The sequence below is a fragment of the Grammomys surdaster genome, unplaced genomic scaffold (genome assembly GCF_004785775.1).
Source record: "Grammomys surdaster isolate TR1022 unplaced genomic scaffold, NIH_TR_1.0 347, whole genome shotgun sequence".
In the NCBI taxonomy this organism is placed as follows: domain Eukaryota; kingdom Metazoa; phylum Chordata; class Mammalia; order Rodentia; family Muridae; genus Grammomys; species Grammomys surdaster.
In genome coordinates this window covers 2,876,933-2,897,176 of record NW_021604766.1, presented here as the reverse complement: position 1 = coordinate 2,897,176, position 20,244 = coordinate 2,876,933, and the positions used below count along the sequence as shown (strand labels likewise).

Here is a 20,244-nt window from a genome sequence, read left to right as displayed (position 1 = left end):
CTCTGGCTAGGACTTCCAATACTATATTAAATAAGTAGTGGCAGAGTGGGCAGCCTTGCTTAGTCCCTGATTTTAGTGGGATTGCTTCAAGTTTCTCTCCATTTAGTTTGATGCTGGCTACTGGTTTGCTGTATATTGCTTTTACTATGTTTAGGTATGGACCTTGAATTCCTGACCTTTCCAAGACTTTTATCATGAAGGGGTGTTGAATTTTGTCAAATGCTTTCTCAGCATCTAGTGAGATGATCATGTGGTTTTTTTCTTTGAGTTTGTTTATATAATGGATTACATTGATGGATTTAATGGATTACATTGATGGATTTCCAAATATTGAACCAACCCTGCATTCCTGGGATAAAGCCTACTTGATCGTGATTGATAATTGTTTTGATGTGTTCTTGGATTCGGTTCACTAGAATTTTATTGAGTAATTTTGCATCAATGTTCATAAGGGAGATTGGCCTGAAGTTCTCTTTCTCTCCTCTTTACTTCTTTCGTCATATTTTAGAGATTAATTTTCCCACCTATTGCTATTGTCTGTGTGTGTATGTGTGTGTGTGTGTGTGTGTGAGATCAACTTGGAGATACAGGTGAAATCTCTGTTATGAGTGCTAGGCACCAAGCATTGATCCTCTGAAAAAACAGAAATTGCTGTTAACTGTGAAACTATTTTCCTTGCCGAAATTGTTTTAATATATATTAAAATATATTAAATATCTATCTTAATATATTTAAAAATATTTTTATGTCTTTTATACTTCTCAGTTTCATATCCTTTTATGATAACTGGTTATAGCAATTCAATTTTTTGTCATTTCTTTCTGCTTATATCTCATGATCCTTCTTAAGTAAATGAGACTTTTCTCTCTAAGCTGATAGGTAATCATTGTTGTTTGATCACATTTTTGAATGGAGAGTAAAGATGATCCTAGAGATGAATGGTATGAGATTTCTTTTTAGGTATGTAGGATCCTATTATTTTGTTACCAATAGTTACTTCTAGACAATAGTAAATGATTCTTAAGTGAGTTGACAGGTTTGTTCTCAGGGCATTTTCATAAAGGAAAACATTTTTAATTGGGAATGGGTTACAGCTCAGAGGAAGCAGGATAGAACACAGGTAGACATGGTGCTGGAGATTTAGCTGAGAGTTCAACAACTGGATCTGAAGGCAGCAGAAAATGACAGAGCATCAGTAGGCATTGCTTGAACTTCTCAAAGCCTACCACTCCACCGGTGATGCACTTCCTGCAACAACACCACATCTCTTAATAGTGCCATTCTCTGTGACCAATGAGGGGTATTTGTTTTTCCTTTTTTTTTATTCAATATTTTATTTATTTACATTTCAAATGTTATCCCCTTTCCCCATTTCCCTCCTCCATTTACCCTCTATCCCATTCCTTCTCCTCCTTTTTTGCTTTTATGTCATTTAAATTACATGCAAGTATTAAGAGAAGTGATGGAATGGCTAATAAAGACTCTTTCTTTCTTTCTTTCTTTCTTTCTTTCTTTCTTTCTTTCTTTCTTTCTTTCTTACATATGAGTACACTGTAGCTGTCTTCAGACACACCAGAAGAGGGCATCAGATCTCATTACAGATGGTTGTGAGCCACCATGTGGTTGCTGGGATTTGAACTCAGGACCTCTGGAAGTGCAGTCAGTGCTCTTAACCACTGAGCCATCTCTCCAGCCTTAAAGAAGACTTTTTAGAGTGGCATAAAGACTGTTGGTCAAGTAGTCCAACAATGGCTGTCTCTACAGGGAAAGGCCAAGAATCAAGTAGTTGTTCAGTCCACAAGACTGGTTGTTTTAACAGTCCCAATCTGATGTTGGAATGTAAGGGAAGACTAATAATCTGTTGTTCAGTCTGTGTTGTAATCCTAATGAAGTAGGCTCTAATATCAACAAAGGAATGCCTCAGCAACAGCAGAGATGATTTCTTCAACAAAAATGAAAAACAAAAGCTTACTTCCATCATATCCTTTTATGTGGTCTGACATAGAAGGTATGGCCACAAATTAGGGTTAGTTTTCCACCTCAATTGATTCCATCAATACAATCCCTCACAGACATACCTAGTTGCTTGGGATTACTTGAATAGACATCCAGGATTAGTCATCACAGAAGACTATGCTATTAGCAAATTTTACTAAGTATGTTGAATAGCTCACAATCTAAGCACTCAACAACTTAATCAATGCTACATAAGTGAATTATTTAGTGGATTTCTATCTTTCTCTTCTGTTTGGTAACCACATACTCTTTCTGTAGACTCTAGGCATACGAATAAGAATCTTTCCTGTAATAAGAATCACTGTCTGTTTTCAAATGAAAGTGATTTTATTATTGGATTTTTTATTTACATTTCAAATGTTATCCCCTTTCCTGGTTTCCCCTGCCCCTCGGAAACCCCCTTCCCCCTCTCCCCTACCCCTGCTTCTATAAGGGTGTCCCCTCACCCACCCACCCACTCCTGCCTCCCTGCTCTAGTATTCCCCCTACACTGGGGCATTGAGCTTTCATAGGAGCAGGGCCTTTTCTCCCACTGATGCCAAACACGGCCATCCTCTGCTATATATAAGGCTGGAGCCATGGGTCCCTCTCTGTATAATACTTGGATGGTGGTTTAGTCCCTGGGAGCTCTCGGGGGATCTGGTTAGTTGATATATTTTTTTTCCTATGGGTTGTAATCTACTTCAACTACTACAGTCCCTTCTTTAACTCTTCCAGTGGGGACCCTGTGCTCAGTCCAATGGTTGGCTGAGAGCATCCACCTCTGTATTTGTCAGGCTCTGGTAGAGCCTCTCAGGATACAGTTATATCAAGCTACTGTCAGCATGCAGTTCTTGACATCCACAGTAGTGTCTGTATTTGGTGAATGTATATGGGATGGATCCCCAAGTGAGGTAGTCTCTGGGTGGCCTTCCCTTCATTCTCTGTTCCACAATTTGTCCCTGTGTTTTCCCCTGTGAGTATTTTGTTACTCCTTCTAAGAAGGAATGAAGCACCCATACTTTGGTCTTCCTTCCCGTTGAGCTTCATGTGGTCTATGAATTGTATCTTGAGTATTCTGAGTTTTTTGGCTAATATCCACTTATCAGTGTGTGCATACCATGTTAATTTTTTTGTGATTGGGTTGTCTTACTCAGAATGATATTTTCTGGTTCCATCCATTTGCCTAAGAATTTCATGAAGTCTTTTTTTTTTGATAGCTGAGTAGTACTCCATTGTGTAAATTTTCTGTATCCATTCCTCTGTTGAAGGACATCTGAGTTTTTTTCCAGCTTCTGGCTGCTATGAACATAGTGGCGCTTAAGTCTTTGTTATATGTTGTAGCATCTTTGAGTACATGCCCAGGAGTGGTATAGCTGTGTCATCAGGTAATACTATGTCCAATTTTCTGAGGAACCACCAGACTGACTTCCAGAGTAGTTGTATCACCTTGAAATCCCACCAACAATGGAGGAGTGTTCCTCTTTCTCCACATCCTCCCACGTATCTGATGTCACCTGAGTTTTTATAGTAGTCATTTTGACTGGTGTAAAGTAGAATCTCAGGGTTAATCTGACTTGCATTTCCCTGATGAATAAGGATGTTGAATGTTACTTTAGGTACTTCTCGGCCATTGGAGTTTCCTAGAGTTTCCTCCATGGCTTAGAGGCTCTTCCCCACTAAAAGAACCTGAGGAGGAGGGCAGTCCTGTAGGAGGACAGCTGTCTCAATTAATCTGGACCCAAAGATCTCTCAAACACTAGACCACCAAAAAATGCAGCATACACTAGCTGATATGAGGCTCTCAACACATATTAAGCAGAGTACATCCGGGTATGTGTTCAGTCAGAGACGATGCACCTAACCTTCAGTAGACTGGAGGCCCCAGGGAGTTTAGAGATTAGGTGGGGTGGGGTGGAGGGTGGGAACATCCACTTGAAGACAGGGGTGGGGACGAGGTATGGAATTTGCAACAGTCAAAGGGTAGACCAGGGTAGGGGAAGAATAAAATCTGGAGTGAAATAATAATAATAATAATAATAATAAAATTCTAAATATAATGCTCCATAAACTTAAAAGTAAGACTAGCATCATCAACTGAATCCAATAACACATCAAAATAATCATCTGTCATGACCAAGTAGGCTTCATCCCAAGGATGCAGGGATGGTTCAATATATGGAAGTTCATCAGTGTAATCCACTATATAAACAAACTCAAAGAGATAAACCACATGATCATCTCACCCCTAATTAAACCACAGGGGTCAGCTTTGCTCTCATAAGAATCTGTAATTTTTCTTTTTTACAAATGTTTGCCTCAATTTATATATATTTGGGATGCATTATGCTCTTGATTTGCATTGATATCATCTAAATTGCATTGAAGATCTCCCAGAGATATTTTGTTCTTTAACTTAGTAGTGAGAAGCCAAATCTTTTTTTTAATAATTTATTTATTTTTTTCAAATTGTAATTCATTCACACAGGGGTTATAAGCACAGAAAGGAAGGACGTAGGGAAGGGGATGACACAGGAGCATAGGTGTTCAGAGGAAATACAGATATCTTTCAGAACAGGGTATTGGCTGGGTGAAGGTTCAGAGGACAGATCACTATGATCTGCCTATGATTCACTTGTCCTTATCTAAGTTGGTATTGTCTGCCAAGGCTACCTATTTACAAGGTCTATGACTACTCAGGCTGGTAAATTTCCAAGAAAGCTGCCTGTTTACAATAGCTTATAGTCATCTGTTTCAATGTTTTTCCACAGAGACCCAAGACTTGGTGTTAGTATACATGTATGACAGGCCTATTGCTGATTTTAGGCCTATGGCTGATTTTAGGCCTTCAATGTGTAAGCAGGAATGTCCCTGACATCTCCTCCATTCTCTAAGTATAGAAGGGCTGTGGTGATTCTAATCTTGCAAAGGCAGAGATAGAGGCCTGACCTTCAGTAGTTGAAGGGGACCTTGTAATGGATCCAGTCACCCTGTTGTTGTCCAGTGAGGCATGAGGGCCATACCTGTCCTGATGTCTTTTTACTGGAGAGGGGATACTTCTGACATCAACCTGTATGTAGTCAGAGAAGACAAGTCTTTTAAGATCAGACTTCATTTTAGAGAAACTGATCTAAGTTTGAACTTAGGTAAACTAACAGGCTGGCACCTAGCATTAGTTTCCAAATTGCCTCCTAATAAAAGCAGAGCTTAGCTCCAGTTTCTAGGCTAATATCCAACAATACCAGTGGCTCATCTTGCCTAGCAACCACCAATGCAGACAGGAACAGAAATTTAGCATATGATATGACTCCCAGCATCAGCCAGTTGTGTTAAAGTACATAGTAGCTTTCCAATTAGATGCTTGCACACTTACCCACCCCCTCTGCTTGATGCTTACTATAAAGTCTTGGCCTGCTAGATATTTGGGACTCCTCCACCGCCAAAACCATCCAAAAGGAAGTTCATTAGAGTTGGGCTTAGCCCTGAGCTAGTTTGAATAGAATAAAAACTCTGCTTCAAGTTGCATAAGATCGGCTCCTGTATGTTATTTGGAGGATCGCTAACATTTCCCTGGCACTACAGTAGTAGCATTTTTTTCATGATAATAATGAAAAGAAACAATGCTATTTTTTCCCAATAATAAACAGATATATTTTATATAAGGAGAAGATCTGTATGAATAATCTGTACAGTACTCTATGGAAAGTTTTGTTGTCTTTTAGGTTGTTTTTCATATATTTCTTATAGTCAAGATATTAAAGATAAATAGTCCTCTTCATGTGGCTTAGTTTTTACGTAATCATGTTTTTTTTTCTTTTTCTCCTTGTTTCAAATTGAATTCTGACTGTGATAGAAGGGACAAATTATACATATAGTGTCATTCAAGACATCAATCCTTACTTAAATGGTTTGATGTCAAGTTTAGTGTGGAAGACATAGAAAAGAATACAAATTCATTATTTGTGTAGAAGTTTATTATTGGCTATTCAGTTTTGTATAAGATACTACTTTCATTGAGGTAAACTGAAAAATAAGTGTGAATTTAAAAATGTCCTCGATGATGGCTTTGTAAATGTTAGAAATCACAACTGATAGTGTTATTGTCTTCCTTTTCATTCTTATATATTATCAATAAACGTAGCCATACTCAAATTATGAAGGCAAGCTTACCATTAAAGTTATTTCATAGCTGTCAGAATTAATTTCTGAGAAAAAACTAAGTAAAACAAGTAGCCTTATTAATAAATAATCTCATTTAAAATAATTTTATGAAAATCACTGACCTTCCCAAACTATCAAATGTACTGTTCATGTTTATCAAGCTGGGTAGATAATATCTTGAAACCCTCATGAGATATTACAGCTTAGATTCACGTATAAGATTTTAAGTTTAAAGAAACAGAAATCTAGGAAACAAAAATGTTTGCTTAGAATGCAAATGTGCATAGAGACATAAACACACTTGCTCCCTGAACTTAGTCTCCATTTGAAACCACAGAAGTGCAGTATCTTTGTATATTTAGGAATGGAATAGCCTAAAGGATGTTACACTATACTACAAGGACAATTATTTCACTGTGTTCATAGAAGTTTTACTCATACTATCCATAAACAACCTAAATATCCTTCACCAAAAATTGCATTTAAAAAATAAGAGTAAAGATCTTTTTCCGTCAGATCGCGAATTCTTATCCTTTGATCCTTTTGTATCTCTACTACTACCACCTTTTGAAGACTTGTGACTTCTTTCTAGTCCTGAAGTGTCCCTCCACTTCCGGTCCATGCTCCTTCTGTTCTTTCTATCTCGGTTATGTCCTCGGCCCCTACTGTGACTCCTACTCTCACTGCTACTGCTAGTGCTGCCGCTGCTGTCTCTGCTGCTGCTCCCACTCGTGCTGGAGCTGCTACTGGAGCTGCTTCAACTACTACTGCTGCCACTGCTGGAGCTGCTCCCACTGCTGCTACTAGTAGCGCTGCTACTGGAACTACAGCTGTTGCTGCTCTGACTTCTACTCTTGCTTGTTTTATTTCTTGCTCGCCCCCTGCTTCTGCTCCTAGTCTTATTTTTGCTTTTGTTTTCTGAATGAACTGTCAAGACTGGCTCTACAGGCATCTCAAGGAGTTTTATAGACTCTATAGGAAAATCCTTCCGCTCAGGTAGTAGATTCCCTTGCTCCTGAATAACCTGAGGTGGAGGCTGCAAAACAGCTAACAGCAAAGTCTCAGGCTGACAGAGAGGCTGGGATTGGAGTACAGGTTGAGGTTGAGAGTGGGGCTGAGAATGGGCTGGCTCTGGGGCAGGGGCTGAGGTGGGGGCTGAGGCTGAGCCATAGGCTCAGGATGGGGCTCAGGTTCTTTATCTTCCTTTTCCTCTTTTTCCTCAGACTCCTTTTCCACTTCCAGAGAATTAATATTCTCTTTTCCAGGAGAAAGAGGTTTACAATCTTTATCTGGCTCAACATCAAATTCCATCTCTGGCTCCAATTCTTTGCTAGTTTCATTTTCTGAAAGTTCTATACTTTCAACTTGATTAGTTTCCATTACTTCCTGCTCAACAATTACATTTTTGACACTTTCAACCATCTCTAACACATCTATAACTTCTTCTGGCTGACTATCTTGCTGCTTCTCGCCTTCTTTTACCTCAGTTTCCTCCTCCATCTTAGCCTCCACTTCCTGCTTTTGTTCCTTCTCCTCCTGTTCTTTTTCTGCATCACTGTGAGCTACGCCTGCTTCCTTCTCCTCTTCCTCCACTGCCTCCTCTATATCTACAAAATTGTGCTGTATGCCTGTCTCTTCCAACTCATCCTCAAGCTGAGCGACCTTACCCTCTTCTTGTTCCGCCTTCTATTCTTCATTACACACCACCTGATGCTCTTTTTCCTTCATTGATGATCTTCTAGGCCTAGCCTCCATTTTATTTATTTGTTCTGCAAATTTGATGCGTCTACCTTCAAATAAAGCATTCATTTTTTCTCTGTGACTCTTCTATAAGATCTTCAAGAAGTGAAAGAGACCGAAAATCGGGCAGGAAAGACAAAAGGCGTTAATGGAAGAAGCCAGGCTTTCCTAGCCTATTCTTTGCAGCAGAAGATTTCTTGATGAGTAAAAGGATTACTTTGTAAAGAGGATGCTGCCTTAAGAATTGCATGTTGTAAAAATTCTTTTTGGAAAATACAGACTGTTTGTTTACCAGACATTCTTGTACTTTTTGCATAATTTTGTAAGAGTTATTTATCAAAATCATGTGAGGTTTCAAAAATTTGTAAAAATGATAATAATAAAAAAGATTAACATCATTTGTCATCTTTTTTAAATACCCTATTACTCTTCAGTCAGAATCTGTATATTTTAATAGGTAAATCTTTACATTGTTCCTTTATGTTCTGTATCATACATTGCTTTTGTAGAAATAAACATGCATCTTTTATTATTTTGGGGATGTCCTTGTTGACACTTGTATAATAAATATCTTTATATCATTTTCAGTTTTTGTCACAAGATACTGAACATGATTAGGATGTTCTTGAAGGTTTCATCACCTTGATTTGCCTGAAAACAGTTACCAGGTTTTTACAGCTTTGATGGGGAATAGTTTTTAAACATTTAATTATTTCCTATCTTACAATTTTTAAGCATTTTTCTGTTTTTCATCTAAACCATTCAGTGGGTAGATAATTTAAACAGTATGATTTGGTTGTCATTTCCTGATTATAGAACATTCTCTTGTCCTCACAGCTACTTCTGTTATAACAACATAGTGTGTACTCTGTTATAGTTATCACCTCCTGGGTGGTGGGGGTAGGTACTAATATCATCTAAATTTGGCTTATGAATCTGTGGTCTTGTCTTTTTTGTTGGCTATAACTGAGACATGCCAATCTGTGTTTTCAAGAATTTTTGTTTAAGGAAGTATTTTATGGAAGTTTGCACCATGGAGGAAGTTCATCTAGATTTGAATATGTAAACAAGATAACACACAAGTGTACCAAGTGATTAAAAACTTTCTTGTTTATAAATTTGTATGGACCTGGAGTATCTGTTGCCCATTGCTATATATGTGCAAATAAATGTGGCTTAGACTTATGAAAAAAATAAAAAAAAATAAGTGTAATGCTTAGCTATTCAAAACAATGACATCATGAAATTTATAGGCAAATAATCAGTCCTAGAAAAGCTTATTGGGAGTGAGGTAACTCAGCCCCAGAAAAGCAAATATGGTATGCATTCACTTATAAGTGTACTTTAGCTTTGAATGAAAGGGATACCCACTCATACTATAATTCAAACACCCACAGAAACTAAGAACCAAGGAGCTAAGTTCAAGGGGGAGAATATTTATTTTAGCATGGTTGTAGGTTTAATTTATACTATATGTGCTCTCATTACTATGTAAATATTTTATCATGGGGCTATGGTGTACTGATAGTGAGAGCTATCCCTATCAGCAAGCATGTAATTTGATTATAATACTTTCAAAAGTATAATGAATACATATATTATGCTTAACATATATAATGTGCTTGGATTATTTGTTTTATAAAGAAATGTACATTGACATTAATTCATCTTAAACATTGATTTATTACTTCAAATTTCATCTTCTTCATTCATTGAGTATATTTTTGAGTGGAGTCTTTAATTTATATGAAATGGATTACCATGATTTTTCCTATTATCTCAAAGTAGAAAAATGCAAAATTTCTACCAAGTCCATGCGTCTCTGTGCAGCTATTCTTGCTGATCTTTAGGTTATTTAAATTCCTACTTATGAGTATTCACATAGACCTCCTCCATGCTCTTTACCTGAGTCTAGAGTCGGTGTTTGGCTCCTTCTGTATCTCTTAGTTATTCTTACTGGTTTATTTCTTTATTCTGTTTTTTCAACATGCCCCAATCTTTGATCCAACAACAATGTTGTAACATCTGTGTGGGTAGTGACAACTACATGTTTAACTGTATGAGAGTAAAAGTATTTCATCAATTATCCAATTTTTAGAGACAGTTAATAAATAAATGTTTTTAAGATGGAAGTGTGTTATGCTTTCCTTTTTTGAAGAAGGAAAATGAGATTTATCTTTCAAGATGAAATGAGTGACACATGTTTGTATGCCATGGGCCAGCCCCAGCTTCGTGGGAGAAGAAGTGATCTTCTTTCTTCCCCTAGTCATTCTTGAGGCAGCTGTGGGGGGGGTGATGTGATTGGAAGAGCTTGGAGGGGGAGTTAAGACTTGGTCTTACAAATACCATGTAGTTTTTATCACTATTGCTCTGTAGTACAGCTTGAGGACAGGGATGGTGATTCCTCCAGAAGTTCTTTATTGTTGAAAATAGTTTTCACTATCTTGGGTTTTTTGTTATTCTAAATGAATTTGAGAATTCCCTTTTCTAACTCTGTGAAGAATTGAGTTGGGATTTTAATGGGAATTGCATTAAATCTGTAGATTGCTTTTGGAAAGATGGCTTTTTTTATTATATTAATCCTTCCAATCCATGAGCATAGGAGATCTTTCCATCTTCTAAGATCTGTTCGATTTCTTTCTTCAGGTACTTGTAGTTCTTGTCATACAGGTCTTTCACTTGCTTGGTTAGATTCACACCAAGGTATTTTATATTATTTGCGACTATTGTGAAGGATGTCATTTCCCTAATTTCTTTTTCAGTCTGTTTATCTTTCATGTAGAGGAAGGCTACTGATTTGTTTGAGTTGATTTTATAACCAGCCACTTTGCTGAAGTTGTTTATCAGGTTTAGGAGTTCTCTGGTGGAAGTTTGGGGGGGTCACTTAAGTATACTATCATATCATCTGCAAATAGTGATATTTTGACTTCTTCCTTTCCTATTTGTATCCCTTTGACTTCTTTTTGTTGTCTAATTGCTCTGGCTAGGACTTCCAGTACTATATTGAATAGGTAGGGGGAAAATGGGCAGCCTTGTCTAGTTCCTGATCTTAGTGGGATTGCTTCAAGTTTCTCTCCATTTAGTTTGATGTTGGTTACTGGTTTGCTGTAAATTGCTTTTACTATGTTTAGGTATAGGCCTTCAATTCCTGATCTTTCCAAGACTTTTATCATGAAGGGATGTTGAATTTTGTCAAATGCTTTCTCAGCATCTAGTGAGATGATCATGTGGGTTTTTTTTCTTTGAGTTTGTTTATATAGTAGATTACATTGATGGATTTACAAATATTGAAACATCCCTGCACTCCTAGGATAAAACCTACTTGATCACGATGGGTGATTGTTTTGATGTGTTCTTACATTCGGTTTGCTAGAATTTTATTGAATATTTTTGCATCGATGTTCATAAGGGAGATTGGTCTGAAGTTCTCTTTCTTTGTTAAGTTTTTGTGAGGTTTGGGTAGGTATTGGTACAGGGACAGGCAGGAAGATCAGTGGAATAGAATTGAAGACCCAGAAATGAAACCACACACCTATGATGACTTGATCTTTAACAAAGGAGCTAAAACTGTTCAGTGGAAGAAGGACAGCATTTTCAACAAATGGTGCCAGTTCAACTGGAGGACAACATGTAGAAGAATGAAAATTGATCCATTCTTATCTCCTTGTACAAAGCTCAAGTCTAAATGGATAAAGGACCTCCACATAAAACCAGATACACTGAAATTAATAGAAGAGAAGGTAGGGAAGAACCTTGAATACTTGGGCACAGGGGAAAAGTTCCTGAACAGAACACCAATGGCATATGCTTTAAGATCAAGAAATGACAAATGGGACTTCACAAAATTGCAAAGTTTCTGTAAGGCAAAGGACACTGTCAATAGGAAAAAATGACAACCAACAAACTGAGAAAAGATCTTTACCAATCCTACATCTGATAGAGGGCTAATATACAATATATACAAAAACTCAAGAAATTAGGCTCCAGACAACCAAATAACCCTATTAAAAAATGGGGTATAGAGCTTAACAAAGAATTTTCAAGGGAAGAAACTCGAATGCCCGAGAAGCACCTAAAGAAATGTTCAGTATACTTAGTCGTCAGGGAAATGCAAATCAAAACAACCCTGAGATTCTATCTCACACCAGTCAGAATGACTAAGATGAAAAACTCAGGAGATAATAAATGCTGGTGAGGATGTGGAGAAAGAGGAACACTTCTCCATTATTGGTGGGACTGCAAGATGGTTTAACCACTTTGGAAATCAGTGTGGTGGTTCCTCAGAAAATTGGACATAGCATTACCTGAGTATAAAGCTATACCACTCCTAGGCATGTACCCAGAAGATGCTTGTATATATTACAAGGACATATGCTCAACTATGTTCATAGCAGCCTTATTCATAATAGCCATAAGCTCAAAAGAACCCAGATGTACTTCAACTGAGGAATGGATACAAAAAATGTGGTACATTTACACAATGGAGTATTATTCAGCTATTAAAAGCAATCAATTCGAGAAATTCCTAGGTAAATGGATGGAACTAGAAAATACCATCCTGAGTGTGGTAAGCCAATCACAAAACAACACACATGGTATTCACTCACTGATTATTGGATATTAGCCCAGAACCTTGAAGTACCCAAGATTCAACTCACAGGCCACATGAAGCTCATGAAGAAGGAAGACCAAGTGGGGGTGCTTTGGTCCTTCTTAGAAGGAGCGAAAAATACTCAAGGGAGCAAATATGGAGACAAAATGAGGGGATATGCTCAACTATGTTCATAGCAGCCTTATTTATAATAGCCATAAGCTCAAAATAACCCAGATGTCCTTCAACTGAGGAATGGATACAAAAAATGTGGTACATTTACACAATGAGAAACTGAAGGAGGGGCCGTCTGAAGACTATTCCACCTGAGTATCCATCCCATGTGCAGTCACCAAAGGTAGATACTGATGTGGAAGTCAGGAAGTGCACGCTCATAAGAGCCTGATATAGATGTCTCCTCAGAGGTCTGCAAGAGTCTGACATATTCAGAGGCAGATGTTCACAGCTAGCCATTGAACTGATCATGGGGTTTCCAATGGAGGAGTTAGAGTGAAGCTTGTTAGAGGTGAAAGGGTTTGTGGCCCCATGAGGAGAGCAACAATACCAACCAACCAGAGTTCCCAGGGTCTAAACCACCAGCCTGGGAGTACTTAGGGAGGGATCCATGGCTTCAGCTGTTCATGTAAGGGTGGAGGGCCCTGCTGGGCATAGGTGGGAGAAGATATCCTTGGTCTCATGAAGGCTGGATGCCCCAGTGGGTGGGAATTTGAGGGTGGGGAGGTGGGAGTGGGGGTGTAGGTAGGGGTACATCCACAGAGAAGCAGGAGGAAGGGTGAGGGGAAAGGGGGTTCCTGGATGGGTGGGGGATTGGGTAAGGGGATAACATATGAAATGTAAATAAAACATCCAATCAAAAAATAATAAAAAAAAAAAAAGACTTGGTCTTATGAGATTCGGGGTAAGGCCTTGGTTGTTAAGAGATTCGTGGTAAGACTTTAGTCTTAGGAGATATTTAGGGTTGCTGATTAATAGAATCTTACTTATCTATGTTGCAAAATTTGCTTACTATGCCACTGTAGCTGACATACCCTCTGGTATCCTCTGAAGCCAGAAACTGGAGTTTCTGTCACTTATCACCTCAGCCCAAGGACATCAGAGGATTAGGGAAATAGCCTTTCTACTCTCTCAGCAGGAGCTGTTGGTCTCTGACTTATGCCTGCTAGTCTGAGGTCCCAGGAAGAAAAAGTCACTTAGAGATGTTATCATAGAGTTTATTGCTAAGTGTAAAAGCTAAGAGGAAAAGTGGTAAGGCCCTAAGTGGGGAAAAGGAAAAAATTCTAACAAGGGAAAAATTCTAAGTGAGAAAATTCTAAGCAGGGGAAAAGGAAAGGAAAAGATGAACGGCTCCTAACAAACCTCTACATCTACAACTACTCTATTCTACTAAGACTACCATGACTACTCTATTCTACTAGCCTCTTTGTCTTTGTTTTCAGTACTTATACATCTTTCAGAGTACATGGTCACATGTTACAAAGTTCATCACAAGTTCACACCAAAATTCAAATCATAAACTGAAATAGAAGTTTACAACACAGAATGTTTACATGCATATCCATTAGGAGCAATTATCTAGCTAAACATCTATCACCTGTCTAGCTCCACAGGTTCACTGAAGATTTAAAACTGTAACTAAGAAATTAGGGAAGTTTGTATAGATAAACCCAGGCACTATTTTCTCTTCTGTCCTAGTACTTATAATAAATCATGAGTTCCCTTTTAGTGACCTTTGGTTAATTGTTTTACTACCTCTTGGAATGTGCTATGAGCAGGAGAAAGTCTGGTTACTATCTAAGGGCAATTGACTGATGACATTCTGGAGATTGGCAAAGTTCTCATTGCAGTTTTGACTATCAGAAAGGGACCTAATAGGAGTCCCACTATAAAAGAGCTTAATTATCATTGATATAATTTTAGGAATTCTTATAGTATCATCATTAAGACTTAAGAAGTCATCTATTTGTCTACACAGCATCACTTCCAGACAGTACATCTTCGTGGGTCTGCAGAGATCTGCTCCAAAGGGGTAAGCTATTGCTTAGTGATTGTTGCACATGTTTAATAATAATAATAATAAAAATAATAGGAAAAACATATTAATAGCAAGAATCTTTCCTAAAGTAAGTTCCTCACAGCCTTGCTGGATGAGGGCTCACTTTGTTGTAGATTATATAACAATCCAAAGCAAGCATTTTAGGATGATCACCTGCTAATTATTAGTTTGTCCCATTATGGCTCCTGACATTTTTGGAATGTTAGAAATCAAATTAGGCACATAGTGTTTTATCTATCGGTATGGAAAAAGAGATACTTAGTTTACCTCTCAATAATTTTAACCTTTTAATTGTTTAATTTTGGAACATTAAATTATATTTATTAATATTAAATCTGTGACTGTCTTTTCTTTCCTAAACTGAAACCCTATACTTAATAAATTATAAGCTCACATTCTCTCTGCTCCAGACATGAGTAATGAGCATCCTGCCTGATGTCTCTAAGACTTTTACTACTTCAGTTGTCTAGATCCACACAGCACTTGCTTTTCTATGTGTAACTAGCTGATTTCACTTCTTCTAACCATGCTATGGAAACTACTTCTATTTAAGGTTAAGTGAGGCTCCATTATAAGTGTCTAAAACTATCTGGAGCTATCTACTTTCAGTTTGGGGATATATAATCTAGCAATTAGAAACGTTTATTTATGTAGTGATTCTCCTTGTTTATGTTTTGAGAAATAACCAAACATAATAATTTTCATAGATGCACTATTTTACCTATGGACCAACAATGATCAAAAATTCCAAATTCTCCAGAACATTGTCATCCATTGCCCCTTTCTATTTTGAGGATTAGTTTTGTTCTGCTGTGTGGTATGTTTTATTTTTAACCTTGTTGTATATTTTCTTAATAATTAAATAAGTAGAGAAATTTTACATATGCTTGTTGATAATTTGTACATAAACTTTGGAGAAAAGTTTGAACAATTTGTCCATTTAATTTTTTAAAATTTTTGCATTCAAGTTTTAAAATAAATTTCTAAATTTTAAACTAAAGCAAGTGTAAGAAAAGGACGAGACAGAGAGGAGAGATGAGTCTGACTTTATTCCCACACATGGAGCTGTATCTAAATAGTGTGCATATTTTCGAAGGGAGCAGAATCCAAGCCAGCTGCAGTTAGTTGGGGAGTACTCTATCATATTTGAAATAATGGGTAGCAAAACTCCACAGGTTAGGGAGAAATGGCAACATCTGGAAGCAGCAGACCTCGAATCAGAACAGATGGCTCTTTCCCGAGGGATATAAAAGTAAACCAGTCTCCTTAAATAAGCCATCTGTCTGAATAATCATTTTCTCCAATTAATAAAAAAGACATTTGAAGGGCTGAGAAATATGATAATTCAAAACTAGGGAGATAAAAGAAGTACTATTTACCTAATTATAAAAAGACACTATTTCTAGGCATTTATGTTGAATATAAAACAAGTTCAATTTTTATTGCCTGTCTCAAACACTTTCTGGAGATAGCTGAATTGGTGCAAGGCAAATTGATAGATCAATTCAGTCTGCAATGAGAATTTTGACTTGCTTGTCAGCTATGTGTATCATCATCGATTACTGAAATCAAGTCAGGTTAAACAACACAAGTAACATGTGCTGAAATAGAACAGAGATTCATAGTATTTAAATGGGAGGTAATTTTGGATCCTCAGCAATTCTATTTCATTTTTGTGTTGTCTTATTACTCAAATATTGGTGAAGATGTTCCCTTTGGCTGACTATCTTTTTCTCCATTCTATGTTTAAGCTATATGAAAAAACATTATGATTAATTTGTTCACATAGTTCAGCAATAATACAACAATGTATATGCTGCTCTCGGCCAAAATGACCTTCTCCACTTTGGAAAATTAGCAAAATGCTTCTAATTCCTCAATTCTAAACTCAAACTTCTTCTCTGAGAAAAATTATTTAATTGTTCAGAAAAGCCCATGGTGCTGTTTCAGCTTTTCACTGACTCTAAACTCCACTAATCCAAGTTGCAATGTTGTCATACTGAACTTACTAATTGTACAACGATCACTCCTAAGTTAATGTGATGACATAAGGGAACAGGTATTATGTCTCAAGTTTGAAGTTCTTTACTTGGAAATAAATCTTAGAAACAAATGTTTATAAATGGATAATAAATAATTAGAAACTGCTCACAAAATATATTTGCTTCGTAAAAAATAATCATTAAGTTGGAAATGTATCTCAGTGTTAAAGTTTTTACATATGCTGATGGTTGGTTTTAATTGTAAACTAAACACAGTCTAGACACACCTGGGAAAGAGTTTCAATGATGGATTCTCTAGAATATGTTGTTCTGTAGGCATGTCTGGTGGGGTTGTCTTGGTTACATTATCTGAGGGAAAGACATTATGTTCTGTAGACTGCATCATTCACTGTGTAGGAGTTCTTGAATTATAGAAGAGTGGAGGAAGTGTGTTTAAGTGCTAGCTTGCATCTACCAGCTCACCACTCTCTAGTTTTAATTGTGCCTGAGACTGGCTAGGTGCTTCAATCTTCTGTTGCTGTGACTTTACTTCAATTGCAGCAAGTAATGTGGATTGGGGTCTATGTAAACTCTCTTCCATTAAGTGTATTTTGTCCGAATACTTAATTGAAGCAACATGGAAGAAAATTAATAAACTTATGTGTAGTCTTGGACTTAATATCCAGTATGAAAAACAAAAATCCCAACTATTTTGATAAATCAATTCTTCATTGCTTAAATAAAGAGATATAGATGAAATTAAGTATTTTAAATTATTTTAAAACTATCGAACACATTTTAATGAAAATAAACAATTTTTTATATAAATAGATGCTGAGATTTACAAATCTGATTTTGTGGGCTTAGGATTCGCTGAAGTTTTTGGTTATTTGCAATGCAACTTTGAACATGACAGTTCAAGAGATGGGAAATTCTCTGTCTATATCTATGCACATGATTAGTGAGGAGAAACTGCTTTTTTCAGATGAAAAGGGCTGATCTAACTTCTTATTTTTGTGTTACTACTTTCAATCATGTAAACAGGATAAATCTAATATTCATTTCCTCAGGCCTGACTGTTGTATAGCTACAGGCTTATGATGTCTTTTCCATTCTCCCAACCAAATTTCCTCAGGCCAGACACCGAGTGGAATGATGTCCTGTCAGCAAGGCAGGTACATTGCAGTGAGGGTAACAATGATACATAAACAGTAAAACTCACCCCTTTCCTTCTCATAAATAAGGTTTGACAAAAGGTAGCTGGCTGGTAGTTAGTGAGCTTTGTTTTTCCATTGTAACATGTATTTAATCCTTAAGAAAATGATGGCAATTTCGTAGTTGTGTATGCCAAAACACTTTGAGTGCTTTCCTTTTCCTTTTTCCTTTTACTGTATATTATCCAAATAATTTTCCATAAGTGCCAAGTTTCTTCTTATCTCATTTTGTTCCCAGTAATTTTGAGAATAGTGAGCCTTTGTTCTGGCAGCCAAAGAATGCCACTTAACGAAGGAAGCACATCTAGAATGTATTTACCTCTGCATGTTTTACATAAGTAGGAAAGTATTTTCTGTCTTACTTCCTCTTCTTTCCCTGGGGCTGCAGTTAGTTTCACTTGATGGATTTTTTCCTGTTTGCTTCACTAACTATACTGTCTTTCATTCCAGGTTCTTGTATGTTAGCTGTTCTCTCTCAATGTCCTGTCCTCTTAATTTAAACGGTTGTCTCCTTGCCTCCTTGTCTAATAGCTCTTTCTTCTTCTCTCTTATTACCACCATTGTTTCTCCATCATATCGTTTGCAATTTCCATGATGACATATTTTACTTCAGATCATAGCTCATTTAGTCTTTTCTCCTGCTGGTATGCTAATAGCACATCAGGCTAATCATTAATTTCCACCCTGTGGTTTCAATAATTCCTTCTGTGCTAACTCTTGCATGGGAAAATTGTTTTAGGCTTGGAAACTTAACTTAGTCTAAAGGAAAAATAAGTCAGAAGAAAGCAAACCACTGGGAGAAGCCACTCTGGTCAATATAAATATTATTACTTACCAGACATAAGGTTTCCAAAGACATAGAAGAATAAAAAGTACACCAAAATTACTTTATAAATACTTAATCAGTACCACTTAAAAGGTATTAGGAAATATTGGCAAAATATTTTTACATGATTTTTCAAAAGAATATAATTGAGAATAAAGTATAAATAAAAATAAATAATAGTAATTTTTGTACTTATAAGTTATTTGAAGGATTTACAAATGGAGAAACAATTTACTAAATAGATGATAACAGAGTGTGTTGGTTAGACTGAGAATGTCTAGATATATTTGTATATTTGGTTTCTCATGTATGAATTGTTGGAGAAAACATACCAACAGGGTGGCTGTTGAGAATTCCAAATCCATTCCTAGGGTACTCTGAACTTCCTTCTTGAAGTTCAAGATGTGAGCTATCAGCTATTTCTGTCTCATGCCTCTGTTCTGCCATCATAAACTCTCACCTTCTGAAACAATAAGTCCAATGTAACTCTCTTTTTTTTTAAGTTGTCCTTCATCGCAGCAACTAACACGTGTCTATTACAAAGAGCAATTTATATAACACTCCAGGTTAGAAGACTAAGCTTGTGTCAATGCCTAAGCTTGTGTATAATTATCTCATAGAGTTTGCAGTGTACTCTTCTCTGATGCAAGAAATTACGTTAGAGGAGGTGGTTATTTGCCTAGTCTGAACATCCCTTAGTTGGCATGTCTGGGCCATCGAGAAGTGGTTTCCACAGTGTTTGCCTAGAGCATGTTAGGATCTGAGAGCGCTCTAAAATCAACACATACAGCAAAGAAGATTGTGGCCATGTTCCCACTTGATCTCCAGAAAACCCAAATACTGTGAGGTAGCCTCACTGATTACTTTAAATGAAGACTGATCCACAATGGTACCACAGTAGAACTTCAGTGTGAGGAAGGAGGATGCAGAATGCAGAAAGACTGCAATCCATCACAATGAGCCAGAAAAGGTTTTGTCATTCATCCAATATGAAGTAATCAACATTGTTCTTTTGATGGAATGATTAACACAGATATTACTGTCTTTTTGTTTTGTATTGGAACTTGCTAATGTGTTTAAAGTAGGCTACTAAGTGTTATATATGAAAATTAACTTGAAACATATAAACATGGGCTATGTGAAATCACTTTTCAATACATTAGACAAGCTCTAGAGTTAGTAAAGCATATAGAAAAATATGAAGCAAACAATCAACACAAAACTATTTGAATGATGTTAGTACTTATGAGTTTAAAATATACTTCCATGAGCCATAAGGTTGTTGAATACACTGCAGAGTATGCCCTCAGAGTAGTTTTCCTAGATATATCTTAAGTACTCAAAAACCATAAAGCCATGGTCAAGCCAGTTGTTTGCATACCATAGATGGTACAACCTATTGCTGAATAATTTGTAGCCTTTGGCTACATTGTATCAGGTTGAAGTTGAACTGAAAGCTCCTTGTGTTGCCTGACTTTTGTATAACAGAAGGTACCTGCTTGTTGAGAATTATTGCTGACAGTTTTGCTAAATAATGGGCTGTGAAGCTATTCCACACACATACACCAGGAAAATGGTATGCAGGTGGCATACTAGTGGCCCAGATGTTATAGGTGGAACTAACAGTTGTATTTATGGGCCACTTAACTGAAGGACAATAC

General features: G+C 36.9%; 1 pseudogene; it reads right to left on the bottom strand.

Annotated features, from left to right (window-relative positions):
• Window positions 1-6,622: 6,622 nt before the first annotated feature.
• Window positions 6,623-19,030, bottom strand: LOC114630867 (annotated as a pseudogene).
• Window positions 19,031-20,244: the final 1,214 nt, after the last annotated feature.